At 49.2% G+C, this 15051-nt stretch overlaps 1 long non-coding RNA gene across 1 annotated transcript in view; it reads right to left on the bottom strand.

Annotated features, from left to right (window-relative positions):
- Nucleotides 1–15051, bottom strand: part of LOC122153330 — a 109030-nt gene that overhangs the window by 26882 nt on the left and 67097 nt on the right. Inside the window, exon 2 of the long non-coding RNA XR_006165197.1 lies at nt 9033–9190. This is a non-coding gene — a long non-coding RNA (uncharacterized LOC122153330). The remainder of the gene's footprint in view (nt 1–9032; nt 9191–15051) is intronic.

Here is a 15051-nt window from a genome sequence, read left to right as displayed (position 1 = left end):
CTGCCATTGCCAAAGGTCTGACCGCCGCCAAGGTCTAAGCTGGGTTTCCAGAGAGCAAGGGGCTCTGTCCTCTCCCTGTCCCTCCTCTGCTGATACACCAGCCACAGCCAAGCCCGGCCTGCCCTCCCTGTACATCACATTTTGCCTCCCTGACTTGTGAGCCAACAGCCAACAAATAGCAGGTTGCAGAAAACACAGTGTTGTACCACCCCCCCCCCCCCCACATGCATTCTGATGGTTACCAGACTTCATTTTATCAAACAATGGCAATCCTGGACTTATTTCACCTTAGTATTACAAAAAACCAAACCAAACCAAAACAAAACAAAAACCCAGACATCTGAGGAAATACTTACATCGACCATTCACTGAGCCGCAGGACTGCTCTGTACAACTACTTTACCAGAACGCACTGACTCAGAAAGACCCTGTAGGTTGATGCGTTATTGAGAGGAAATCAGGCTCTGACCTGACAGGTGCCATTATCTTGAGGGGTTCCTGAGGAACTCCCCCCACGCCCAGGCCAGGGATACTGTGTGTGCATGAGCAACAGCCAGCAGGAAGGACATAAACCAGAAGTTTTACAACAAGCTGTCACTGTCTTCCACGAGGCGCCCCGATGCCATCAGCCAGGAGCAGGGACACAGCCCCCCGCCCTGCCCCAAGAGACCGCAGGGAATTTCCGTGCAAAGCATCAGCAGGAAGATGTAACCACCCCTATCGCTGCTGCGCCTCAAGGAAAACGCATCCCCACCTGGGAGACGAGGCAATAACGCAAGCCAAGGCTCCCCGCCCCGGGGCAGGGGCTCTGCAGCCACTGCGGCGAGCTCAGAGCCTTCTGCACGAGATGCAGCCCTGCCCCACGCCCCCGCCAGCCACCCCCCCACGGAGGGGCTGGCCCGGCCGCCCCCAGCCCCCTGCGCGTGGCCGGGGGTCCCTCCCGGGCCCCAGGTGCCCCCGCCTGGGAGCCAGAGGCCTCGGCAGTGGGACCGGGGAGAGGGTGCTTGAGCCCCGGCAGGCAAATGCAATTAGCTGGAAAGCCTCAGCAGAGCCTTCTCACAGCACCTAAAATGAAATTCCGTTGGGTGCATCCAAGGTCCTGCTTCAGCTCCGGAGGGACTGGAGCTCCCCAAAACCATCTGCATTTACCAGCTGTACCAGCAGGCCAAAAAGAAACCGGTTTCCCCCTTCCCCATGTTTCTGATCCGACACAGTTACTTCAAAAGCATCACTGTACATAGACAGTCACACTTAAAAATATACCTTAAAGCACATCTAAAGACAATACCTCTTTCATTAAAGGACCCCACGGAGATCAGTAAGATTTAATCATGCACTCTAAATTAAAACACAGGTCAGAGTTTTCGTGAGAACAAGTAGTGTAAGCACATGCTTACATTTTGGAGGGGAGAGGTTTAAATAAAACTAGATATAGGTCAACATCGTCAACAAAACTTGTAATTAATTCCAGCAACCCATTAACTGTAGGAGTGAAATCACCGGAGCTTCACTAGTTTATGAGATCTACGGATGTGTGTCCATTTATTTACTGAAGTCTGTAAATCATGCCATGGTTTTATTAGGTAGTATAATGACTAACGTAGAGACACTGTCCCTCAGAATTGCAAAGAACCAGAACAGCATTTTAAGTGAAATTCCAGTTTAGTACCCAGGAGTTAAGTGGGACAGGAACAATAAATAAACCTTGTGCTAATTTCTCCTTAATTTATCAATATTTCCACTGAGAACCAGTAAAACTGCCCTTCAGCTGCCCTGGTAAGTCACAGTTAAAAGTCTACTGAACCTGAGCTACGTCTGGTCCATGCAGTGCACTTGGCGCTTTGAAGCATGCTGGTTATGTCCCAGCGTGCATCACTAAATAAACCAAAACCAAACCGAAAAGTTACTTTGAATTATTATTAACAAGCACTACTCTATTTTAATTGGCCCCCTGATGAATACTGGCCTAAAAACCGGGACAATAAATTGCCTTGCTGTGTGAAATTTCTCTTTTGAATCCAACAGTAAAAAAAAGCCCCCCAAAATCACAAAACCCACCAAAATGCGTAATATCCTCTCAGAGCACGTGTGGAGAGCTGACAGCAGCAGGTCTGTCAAGAGCTCTTCAGACGCCTGCCAGCCACACCGATGCCAAACTCGGGCAGCCTGCACAGCTCACAGAGTGAAATGAAGTCTTTCATCCTTTTCCATTTGAAAGGAAGAGTTTGATGAGCAAGGTGTAATTAATTCAAGTGTTTCTGAGAGCCTCCGTTTAGATGAAGATGTTCAGCTTCAAATTTCACCAAAAAAAAACCCAAACCAAACCAAACCAAAACCCCCTCTAATGCTGTCTAACTTCTGTGCCACCACCACAGCCGCGTTTACTTTCTGGCCCGGGTGAGCCGGAGGGGGCTGATCCACGCCGGCAGCGCTGCCTGTCCTCCCGCGCGTCCCGGCACTCGGAGCAGGCGCTGAGCTGCACCAGAACCCGGCCACCCGCGCTCTGCACCGCAATCACACCCGCGTCAGCCGAGCACGTCCTGCTACTGGGAGGCAAAAAGGCTGTTTGCCAGCGTCGCCCTCGGGTGTCCAGGGGCAGGGAAGAGGGGCAAGGGGAGAGTATTGGGGTGGCTTCCAGGACAGAGTGGCGTGAATCCACGTCACGCACCCGGGCCACCGGCTTGGCAAAACGCTGCCTGAAATCCGCAGATAAGGAACATCGGCAACAGAAGAAACTGAATCAAAACCATCAGGGACTAAGTTGGCGAGAGATGTGTGAATGCAGCGATACTGGGAGTCTGCTGCAGTAAGAGCCGTACTGGAAGGCAGAGAGAGAGCAAGAGCCACAATGCTATTAAAGGAAAAAAATGCTATTGGAAATTGTATAATTCCAAGAGACAAAATCTCTGATCCTGACTGCTAAAATGCTACCGGTAGGTGTACAGCCAAGTATCCCTGGATGCAGTGGGTAGCTGGAGCTGAATCGGGATGAGGAGATGCTGTCCTCGAGTCAGTTTTTGAGGTCACTAAACTGGCTTTGACAAAATTGAGTTTCGGGCTGAAAGAACTATTTGACCAAAGGAGACTGAATTCTGGCTGGTTCAGTTTCCGGATTAGGTTAGAAAACAGAAGAAAACATTTTTTGTAGTTGATCCCAAATATTCCTATCCCAGATTTGATCTGCAACAAACGCTAATTCATATTTTGGAACTGAAAGAAAGCTCGGCTTTGCATACAAGTCATTAACACGCCGGTTAGGGACTGTCTGAGTTTTGTCAGCTCTCTGAATACACAGCCTCATGCAGGCAACTCTGCTGCATTGCCCTTACGGCTATTTTAAACGTTGGGAACGTTTCCCCAGCAGTAACTGGAGTCCAGGCTGTGTCCTGGTGCGGCACCAAGACCCGGGCATTAACCAAACCCGGTTTGTTTATGCTGCAGTGTGAGTTTTCCCCACTGGTAGCTGTACTAACCCCTTTGTGGTTACCAGACGGCTGCAGTCACGCCCTGCTCAAGCAAAAGCTGCTCACAGAAGTGCTCAGGCCAAGCACAGGACAGCCCTGGCCCCAGTCTCACTTATTCTTCTTGGGTCTCCAACTTAACCATGCTTGCAGCACCTGGCCTTAGGGTCGATCCACATTCTGCACTCCCTGCTGCACTCACCCAACAAACTGCACTTAAGAAGAAGCTGTAACTGAAGAAGATTGAAATTTATCTAGATCAAAGTTCATAGGCATCACCTAAACATAGAAACCCCAACAGAACCTAAGCGAATTGTTCTTAGAGTGTAAAAACTGTAGGAAAATAAATGCTGCTGAATTATTTACTTTTCAACTGTGGTCCACATAGCTGCCAATCTATGCTCTACTCAGCTGCCACTGCGTTCCAGCACTGCTAACTAAACTCATGAGTCTGAGGTATCAGTGAAGTGAATGCCATCAAAATGTGTGATACTGCGATAACAGCGTAATTCCATCAAAGGTGCTTAATCTACACCAAAATCCGCCGTCTGCTGATGGCGGTTCTGTGGCAGTGCCATGGATGATGAATCAGCCTGCACAGCGGTGACTCAACTTGTGCTACAACAATCCATATCTGCAGGGCAGCTCCTCATTAAGAGTCAGAACATTATTATGACAAATCAATATTACTATTTTTGATCTCTGTAAGATTTTCGTCTCTTAAATTTTACATTAGCCCAGTTCTGCACACTAGTTCTAGATCTTCCTCGCACTTTTACTTCTGGAGCTGCATCCACTGAGCTGTAGAACTACCGTCCTCTTTACCCACATCAGCGTTCGAGAACAGGCACAGGACACGTGCCTCCTGTACGGCAGTAAAATATCCATGGGGAGGTCAAGTACCCCGAGGGGTACAGTCCCTACGGCGCTGCTGTGTGCCTCCCAGCCTTGCTAACGGAGGTGAGGCCGGCTGACGGGTCTCTGTAGTCCACAGCGGGGGTTCAGGACACAGACACAGTCTGACTTTTCACATGCAGGTATGTTAATACTTTCCTCTCTTACACCTTTTGCAGTGCTGGTGCAGTTACTGCAGGGTTGTATTTTCTATGCAATTTCATTCTTCTGATACGAGGCAGAACTCACCTTCCTCTGATCAGTGCGAAGGGGAGCTACCCTAGATCTGCCAGGAAAATCTGCACCACCTCCACAACTCAGAATTAACTTAAATCATTGAATATTTAGCAAAGGCATAGGGAAAATAGGATCCATCCTTTAAAGTCAACTGTGTGTCTAGATAGCACTGGTAACTGCCACACAGTGGTGAGCAGGCAATCCCAAGTGGCCTCAGCAGTCAAAAAAAGCAGTAGCATCAAGTATTTGAGCTGAAGACTAAAGTAGTCCAGTTGTTTTGTATCAGCAATTTTTGGAAACGACATTACTTTAACTCCTACAAAGGCCGTTTCTTTGCTGGCGGCAGGGTTAGAGCATCCTGCAGGAAAGCACCAGGCTGCTGCACGAGCCGCATGATGAGAGGATACGCGGCCAGCATGGACCAGCAGCAATCCACCCCAGCCAGCCAACGGCGCCGTGCCTGCTGATACCAGCAAAGGAACCAGCGCCGTAACTGCAACAAAAACTGAACTTCACTTGGTTGTGTAATAGCTCTTGCTTTCCCTCACTGACAACAGGGTCAAAACCTGTGCTGCAGCTACACAAAGGAACAGAGCCGTAAGTCACGTGAATACCCTCAGCAGCAAAAGGATGTTCAGTGTGTTTTTCATTTTAAGGACAAAGCACATTCCCAATTAGTGCTTAAAAGGAAGCTCGAGTCCTTGATTCATCAACTGAAACAAATTGGAGGACTTCTGAAGAAAAAAGCCACATCCTAGAATAACATAATACCCAGGGTTAAAAGTAGGGAGAGGGGAAAAAACAATAAAGGAAAATAGGGTAGAATAATACAGCACAGAGCAATTATGGTCCCAGTGGAACTGCATCTGTTGATAAAGTTAAGAATATACATAAAGATGTTCAGGAGGGTAATGAAGACACAGGACAGTCATATCCCAGGAGCCTAACACATGTAAGGACAACAAGATTAATTTCTTAATAAGGGCTTCTTTTTATTTGGGATTAGGAAATGGTTCTGCATAAGTCATTTATACTTTCAGATCATATTAATTTTCAAGGGGAAGACTTTTCAACTGCCTAATCACCATCTTGCTGTTCTAAGATGATACTGTAGTACTTTCTGTCTTTTTCCCCATTTTAATCCTTCTTTTATTCCCTATGTCCCTTAAACACATGGAACGAAATCCCCTGAGTTTTAAAATCCCCAGAATTCTGAAATAATCTTGTCTTAAAGTACGAGGATGCTTGCATGTCTATTCCATCCAGAACTGAATCATTCTGAGTTTCAGTTAATGCCTGTATTACCATGCTCAGCACTTTCACCTCACCGCCAGCTGTGGCTCCGGAGAGATCCCCCCGGGAGGGGCCCGGCCCCCCGGGTCACACACACACACGTGTGCTCGTGCCTCACCCCCGCGGAATCTCAGGTCGGGCGCCCTTCCCAGTACTGCCGCGCCAGGGGCTGCGGGGCTCCCAAAGCGGCCACAGCAGTGTGAACACTCAGGCTCCCCTTCTGTTTCGTTCCGGTTTGCTTTGGTTTGGAACAACACGTTGTTGCCCTACGTCGGGCGCTAATCTCAGCTCTGGGGCCTCCAGCTGCCTGCAGGGAAGGGCTGGGACACGGGGGGCACGAGCTGCTGCTCGGGGGTCTCCCCTGCGCTGGAACCAGCCCGCTGCCCCACGGAGCAGCTGCTCGGGGGTCTCCCCTGCGCAGGAACCAGCCCGCTGCCCCACGGAGCTGCTGCTCGGGGGTCTCCCCTGCGCAGGAACCAGCCCGCTGCCCCACGGAGCTGCTGCTCGGGGGTCTCCCCTGCGCTGGAACCAGCCCGCTGCCCCACGGAGCTGCTGCTCGGGGGTCTCCCCTGCGCTGGAACCAGCCCGCTGCCCCACGGAGCTGCTGCTCGGGGGTCTCCCCTGCGCAGGAACCAGCCCGCTGCCCCATAGAGCTGCTGCTCGGGGGTCTCCCCTGCGCTGGAACCAGCCCGCTGCCCCACGGAGCAGCTGCTCGGGGGTCTCCCCTGCGCAGGAACCAGCCCGCTGCCCCACGGAGCTGCTGCTCGGGGGTCTCCCCTGCGCTGGAACCAGCCCGCTGCCCCACGGAGCTGCTGCTCGGGGGTCTCCCCTGCGCTGGAACCAGCCCGCTGCCCCACGGAGCTGCTGCTCGGGGGTCTCCCCTGCGCTGGAACCAGCCCGCTGCCCCACGGAGCTGCTGCTCGGGGGTCTCCCCTGCGCTGGAACCAGCCCGCTGCCCCAGGGGCTCCAGGAGGTTCCTGGGGTCACATCCTGTCCACGTTGCCAAGTCCCTTTTCCTGGGGCAAATTACAGTTATAACTGATGGTCTTTTAACCTGACACCTGTCAGGTGCTTTGGCTACACGTACCCCCGTGCCTGCCCCACAAGCCATGCTCTAGAAATGACGGACTGCGAACTTCCACCACCGCTCTAGGCGTCCCTGGTCAGGATCAGAGTCCCAGCGGAATAACCAGCAGGCAAACAAGGCGGCTCTGATGGAGCAGAGCCAAGAGGTGGAGCGGCCTGCCCCGTGCCACCCCACGGGCAGGGAGGGGAGATGCTTCCTGCCGCAACATTTCCACCTTTTGCACAGAACTGGTCCTACACACACTGCACAAATTCTTCACATTTCAAATGTGGAAGCAAACCTCACCCAGGGCTGAAAACTGTGTTAAATTCTCATGACAGCTCTATTGTGATCCCTTCTTTTAATTAGTGGTCTGATGACAATAAAAATGCAGAAATGCTTTTGTCTAGAAAGGAAGTTTTTGTGTGTTACCATAGTTACTCTCAGGGTTATCACTGCCCATTGCATCATTTAAAATATTCAGGGTAGACAATAAATTTATTGTCACAATACCAGTATGTGCTATTCTATCTCTAGACATATTCAGACATGTTTTCGGTTTGTGTATTTATTTACAGCATACACTTGAGGGTATCTTTGCAGGCAGAGTTTGGTTTAAAAATAAACATATTTCACCTGGTCTCTTACAGTGTAGAAGAGCTTCTAAATTTTGGGCAGCACATAGGGGAGACATTTATCTCTTTGCAGAGAGCCAACAGAAGATCTCATTACCCCTTTAAATCCATGTCTTCCCTAAACAGAGGGTTTCAGGTATATACATGGCCTCGGGGAATTGTTCTGTATCACCATGGCTTTGGGAATTCTGCCTTGGAAAATCAAGCTTACAGGTCTCCAAATAATGTATTATCTTTTAGAATTCGTCCTAAGTTGCAGCCTTTTTTCTTTGTTAGGAGAGGTGGTTACAGCTGAAGTAGCCAACTGCACATGGAACAGTTCTTTCCAGCTCTTTCCTCCTGCAACATGACTTACTTATTATGAATTCCTGTTAGCTGGTACGTCAGTATTATTTCATTCAGGTAAGGAAGAGCAAATAGTTCATCGGTTCCCATTGCCCTGCTAAATACTTCAGAATCGTCAAGCCAAGCAAAATTCCAGTCATCTCAACCTTGCTGGTAATCAACATCTGAGAAAGGGGTCTCACAGCCGTACTGGGGTCCAACCCAGATTACTTGTATGAAAGCATTTGCCAGGTATAACCTGTGACTCAGGGCTTCCACGTTACAGAAGGCATGAAATTTTTTGGTATCATAAATCAGTCTAAACGTACACTGAAACCAAAGATTTGTTAATTTGTTGTGTGCTGATTCTTGCCTTAGAACTGAGGTTATGTACCGCCATTCTTGGATGAAAATTACCTTTTTTCCTCACTCCTTTGGGACAAAGACCTCTCTTTACATCAAGCATATTCAAGCAGTGCTTCTTCCCAAATACCTGGTTATAGGAGACTAGTTGGAGGAGAGCCTATGCCAAGGAGAAGTACTGACTGGATGCACTCAGTCTGAGACTCCTGGGGGATTCTGCAGAGCCCCACTCGATGTACTGCACCTTCTGCTCCATCTGGGTTTTCCAGCATCACTTGGAAGTCAATGCAGCACAAAAAAAGTCAAGTCCTCCCAAATAAAGCAATAATGGAGCCAAACCAACCTCCAAGTAAGCTCCATCAGTGCTGTTGCCACCCCCTATTCATCAGAAACAATGAGTGCAGGCATTGAGATTCCATGCTGGTTTTATAAACAGAGTGCTGCCTTTTTAGTATGTCACATTTAGGCAGGAGAACAGATTCTGGCTGTAAAAAAGTACCCTTGGAACCTGCTTTTATAGTTCTTACTTGAAATATTTCTAAACAGTCCTCTCATCACATGCATTTAAACAACTCCAGCCTCAGGAGCATAAGAACCTGTAGCAGATACACTGACTTTCCCAGAGCATAAATGCAAGTCTGACATGCAGGTCACAATGTAATGAGTTCACAGACAACAAAGCCCCCGTATGAAAGGGGAATCAATGCTAATTATGATGGGGAATCCCAGTGTCTCTAGGGCATCTGTAGCGATACTCACCTCCAACCACCAACTTTTCACATATTGATTTTAAGGTTAGCATCAGTCACGGCGCCTCGACATGAAATGTGTCCTGAAGCCCTCAGATTTGCACTGACAGAGATGAGACAGCCAATAATTGGGAGGGGGGGGAAACATCCCAGACTCCCCATGCACAACTGGAACAAAAGAAAAAACAGATTCATGAATATTTAGCAAGTTTTCACACTCTTATTCATAACAGATGTATCTCATTTAAAAGAATGTCAAAACCATTCACTGCAACTCTCTTGTGCAATTAGAGCAGTCCCTTTCCTAGGAGCAGTCAGTTTTGTGGCTCCATCCCACGCCCACTTCCTGAGGATTAGTTTGGGGTTGGAACTGTTCAGAGAGGAAGATGGTATCCAAACAGACATCTTTTATTTAGACACTTTTCAATTACATTTATCCTTGGTCTTTGAGGTTGTTTACATCTGCTAGATATATGTCACGAGTTCAAGTATTTCTTAAACACTGCTCCCGTTACTTCTTTAAAGGAACTACCAAGACAAAAGAATTGTATGCAACCAAAACCACCACCTAAGGAAGAAGAATATCAGTTTCTGTGACCAGAGAGTTCCAGCCCAGGCCGAGCCCTGCTGGCATCCAGCCCAGGCTGGCTATGGAAGGAGCGTGGAGCGGCACGGCACGCTGCCCTGTGCCACAGCTAGACACGCGACCCACGGGCACACAAGGCGGGGAGTGCCTGGCTTGCCAACACGGGGGGGTCGGGACCCTCGGCCCCCAATGTCCCGGCACCTCGGCTCTGCCAGCAGCAAGTGCCGAGGTGTCCCCGGCCGGGAGGGAGCCAGCCAGGGGCTCGTCCCCTTCCCCACAGGGCTGCGTGGAGCAGGAGGGTCCCAGGTGGAACAAGAGGGTCCTGAGTGGAGCAAGAGGGTCCTGGGCAGAGCAGGAGGGTCCCAGGTGGAACAGGAGGGTCCCGGGCAGAGCAGGAGGGTCCTGGGAAGAGCAGGAGGGTCCCAGGTGGAACAGGAGGGTCCCAGGTGGAACAGGAGGGTCCCAGGCAGAGCAGGAGGGTCCTGGGCAGAGCAGGAGGGTCCCAGGTGGAACAAGAGGGTCCCAGGTGGAACAGGAGGGTCCCGGGCGGAGCAGGAGGGTCCCAAGTGGAACAGGAGAGTCCTGGGAGGAACAGGAGGGTCCCAGGTGGAACAGGAGGGTCCCAAGTGGAACAGGAGGGTCCCGGGCAGAGCAGGAGAGTCCCGGGAGGAACAGGAGGGTCCTGGGTGGAACAGGAGGGTCCCAGGTGGAACAAGAGGGTCCTGAGTGGAGCAAGAGGGTCCCGGGCAGAGCAGGAGGGTCCCGGGTGGAGCAGGAGGGTCCCGGGCAGAGCAGGAGGGTCCCGGGCAGAACAAGAGTGTGTGGGCTCTGTCCCCCGGCCGCCCGGGCTGCCCGTGGCACAAGGCACCCCCCGCAGGGAAGGGGCTCTCGGGGCAGCCCCCCTCGCGGGGGAGCCCGCCTTCACCCCTCACGGGGGGACACGCGGCTGGAGCCGCCGCAAGAGCCCTGCAAGGGACAGAGGCATATAAAATGCTCCGTTAGTGAATTTAATGCCTAGTGATAAAACGTTTTATCCATTCTGGAGGACAATATTTAAACAGATGCTATTAGCGGTTGTATTTCAAAAGTCAATGGGGCTAAATAAATCTAACATTTACTTCTACTAAAAATGTTATGAGGCCATGCTCTTTTTTTTCTTTAGGTGTTCAATTAAGCAAAAATACATAGATCTCCCGCAGAATTTAAGACTGCCATGAACAGGAAAGCTTTTTGGTTAAGCTTTCATCTCCTCATGTAAAGACCTAAATTGATGATTTTTAAATAATTTACATCCCAGAAGTAGTATTAAAAAAATGTCCCAAATGGAGCTAAAAGCATCGTAAATATAATTTTCTGTCAGATTATGTGAAATACTCTGATGAATGAACAGTTCCTAAAAGGACACTAAGTGTGGACTTGCAAGATCAGACTCTGGTTTTCTGAAAATGACGGCTTTGAGTAGTGTGCCATTTGACTTCATTTTTCCTTGCCTTGAGCAAGCCCTCTAAGACACACGAGTGTGCACCTTTTTTTTTCTTTTTCCTTTCTTTCTCTGATTTATTACATCAATGCTTGTGTTTTGAAGAGCCTTATCTACCTGAGAAGCAAAGGGAAACAAGTCAGCAACCCAGAACTTGGGGAAGGGTAGGGAATCATGACTGTTTACAGGAGGGATAAATATCCTTTCGAGCACATCACTAGCCTGGCAATGAATGCAAATGTCTTTTTTTCCTTCAGTGTGAGTGTGTGTGGGAGGGGGAGGAGACAGAGGAGGAGTCAGTGTTATCTCTGCTGTTATAATGCTGAATTAAGACAACCACGTGCCCATCAACTACTTCTAAATCCTTTTTGCTTTTCAAAGATGACTGACATTTCACAGCCTCCTGTTGCTCATCTCACTAAAATGTTAATGCATCCAAGGGGTCAGATGGCTGCAGCCATCCAGAACAGAGAATCGGAAATTAAAAGCAAACAGGCAGAACAAAACCTGGTAATGAACGCTTGGTTCTGAACTTGCCGTTAAGAGGAGGGGAGCATGCATCCAGCTTGAGATGTGAGTGATCCTTTTTTGTTATTAATGCAATATTTATTAGCACTGACTCCTCTTCATGTGATTTCTGCCAGCTCTGTTTTCACACCGTGTTCATCATCACAGATTTCGGTCCCTGTGCACAGCCACCGCAGTGCCCAGCCAGCCCAGCTTGCCCAGCCACCTCTCTACTCTTTCTGCGCCATGTCCTCTCACTGTGTAAACAGCCTGCTTCTCTGGAAGTTTTTAATTGCTAGTCCGAAAATAAGATGGGCAATTTTCTTGTCTCATTCTTCTTAAACATGCTGAATATTTGGTTGCCTTGACTGAGGACGCCGGCAATACGTGACTAATACAGACTAAGATTTTTCCTTCCATACCCAACAGACCATGGTTAATATTTATATGAACAAAAGGTAACCACAAAGTGTGAACTATGAGCAGATGCCCTGAATACCTGCTCTGGAAGAGATGTTAATTGGTGTGAAAATATGACTCAGTAATGGTGCCAAGGGTACAGAGATCTTCAATTCTTTTGTCCTATGGTTGTGGTTTAACCCCAGCTGGCAACTAAGCACCACACAGCTGCTCACTCACTCCCCCCAGCCAGTGGGATGGGGAAGAGAATCAAAAAAAAAGTAAAACTTGTGGGCTGAAATAATAGATCAGAAAAGGAAGAAAATAATGACTATAATTTGACAATTATAATAATAATAAAATAATTAGAATATACAAAACATCAGCGTGTTATCAACATTATTCTCATATTAAATCCAAAACACAGCGCTGTACCAGCTACCGGGGAGAGAATTAACTCTGTCCCAGCCAAAACCAGGACACCCATCCTGTAGCATAAAACCAAGTGAGGGTACCTAAATGATAATAATGATCACGATTATTATCAAGAATAATAATCTCATGGATGGGTGTGGTGCTGCCTGGGGCATAAATAAAGACCACCTCTGCCTCAGGAATCATGGCCCAGCCGGGTCTGACGGAGAGCCACCGAGGGCCGGTGCCGCAGGGGCGCGGGGACTTCAGCGGGAGCTGAAGGGGAGGCAGGAGAACAGTCGCAGATGAAGAAACATCTGGTAGGTCTACAGGGTGTTAATCGCAGGTCCTGGCACCGGGGGAGACCGAGTGAGTACTCCTTCCTCCAGCCCAATTCCCACCACAGCATTACAGCACAAGATGGTATTTGCTATAAGCATTTTTTTTTTTTTTTTTTTAATATACACAGTTGTGAAAATTAGGATAAATGGATAAATCCAGTAAAGAGATTGTGCTGGATGTCACCTTCCCTTGACTCAGGAAATAATTCTGACATATGTTTATAAATGTGGAAGTAGTGCTTACTTCTGTAATGCGGCACTACCTTCTGAAAGAATATTGATGTTGCTCAAATTATACCTGTTTTTAATTGTGTTATGGAACAGTGTTCTTGTTCTATGTATTGGCATTTTTTTGATGCATAGAGACTCTTTATAGATTTGTTGTTCATCACAGTGAAAATTAAAAAAAAAAAAAAGAAACTACCAAGGAAGGAAATGTTTATTGTCCTACAACTTATTCTAGAAAATCTCTTTTCTCTCATTCCACTTCACCTTCTTTAAGAGTTTGAGGCGGATTTCACGAGCAAATGCATTAGGAAAGCATCTCCTCTGAGGGGAACAGGGCAAAGGAAAGGCAATAAACAGAAAATAGGTTACTGCCCACTAACTCTACAGAAACCTGATCTACCACGATTCAGCCAAATACCAGAGCGCTGCGCCTGGCACTTCCAAAGGGAGGCCACAATCCTGCAGAACAGCGGGGTCAGGGCGCGCTCTCTCACCCCTCACCCCTGAAATGGTCCCCACAGGGCCAGGACAGCTCCGGGCACCTGGAGGAGCCCACGGGCAGTCCCGAGCCATGACAGACATCCTTCGGGACCTGCCCCGGCGCTCAGACCCAGAAGGCACAGAGCCCCTGAAGTCGGCCCTCTCCCCGGTTCCAGCAGCGGGCTGAACCCACAAAGCGAGGCATCCCTGGCTCCAGCGCCAAATTCGTCTTGGTGCCCAGCCTGTTGCATTTGCTATGGCACCACAAATGTGGGATGTGGCTCAGAGGTGCGTTCCCTGCACTGCTGGCCTCCTCTGCTTTTGCAGCTGTGTGCGTTTCTAGGTGCTGGGACAGCAGTGGTGAAATAAAAGGTGACAGTCCGCGTCAAGTGTTGTTAAGACACTGTCATTTCAATTTTTGATTAGACGGAGCTGGCGCGAATTGAATGGAGCTCCTCAGACGCACAAAACAGCTTTAGCACGATTGGTGGAACTGACCTCTGAGCCCCGGGAGCAGCTCTGCTGTTTAAAACACAAGGGATGGCCCACGGCTTCAGAGCACGGCCGCTGCCAGTCAGTCGGCGAGCCGGGCACGGCCGGAAAGGCGCCGTGCGGCTGCGCTCAGGAGCCCTCTCAGATGCACAGCACCGGCACCGGGGCCGCTGCTGCTCGCACATCCCGGCAAGGTGCTTGGGCCTGCAGACAAGGAATGACCTCGGGCTCTTCCACCAGCCTCTTCAGATCACCAGTCACCCGCCACCGGATCTGCATGAAGAACCCGACCTGTCCCCACCCCTACCTGGGCTCAGTCACTGATGTTGAAGAGTCTACAGCAACAAAGACCAAGGCAAAACTGTCCTGATGTCCTACACCACACGACTGCACAGCGAATACCTTCATCACAGAGTACTGCAACAACCTGCAGGTCAGCAGGATGCTTACAACCTGCTCTGTCTCTCTCTCGATTTGGCCATGATAATTAAACATAATTCTGCTAGCGGCATAGAAATATACCTCACTGCTGCTTTCTTTTGCTGCTGTTGAGGCTGGCCTTCTCATCTGCTGCTCTGTGACACCCTGTTCTAGAGGCTGGACTGAAATTCAAAACAACAGCAATGGCGTTTGATGTTTTCAGAGGTAGGAAGAGTGCCATTTGGACAGCCAAGGAACATTACAGCTTGTGGAACTATCATTAAAACCTGAAAAACCTGCCTTGGCATGAAAGTACCAAGCAGACCTTCTCACTGCTCTCATGATAAAGACTTGCGTTTCATTACACCGGTGAACTCTGATTATTTTGCAGAGCCACTTCTCCATCCCCAGCAATTTAATGGGTGTGAGAATTTGCGCCCTTGTGTGTACGATTTGGAAAGTTTCTAATTGCTAATCAAGGGATCAGGATAGAGTGAACATCTTCCCGGTATTTATTACCAGCACTGTAAAAGTAATTACGTGGAAGATGTCCTGATATTGATGCCATACAGAAACTTAAGATCGGGTAGAAATAAATTACTGACAGCAGTTCTGTGCCGTGTCTGTGGGGCTAACTGCAGCGTGAGTGACGTACAGTGGCTGCTCGGCTCCCCACGAGGTC

This window comes from Tyto alba, unplaced genomic scaffold (genome assembly GCF_018691265.1).
Source record: "Tyto alba isolate M040663 unplaced genomic scaffold, T.alba_DEE_v4.0 Super-Scaffold_19, whole genome shotgun sequence".
NCBI lineage: Eukaryota > Metazoa > Chordata > Aves > Strigiformes > Tytonidae > Tyto > Tyto alba.
The sequence above is the reverse complement of the archived record's forward strand: the minus strand, read 5'-3'. Positions and strand labels throughout refer to the sequence as shown.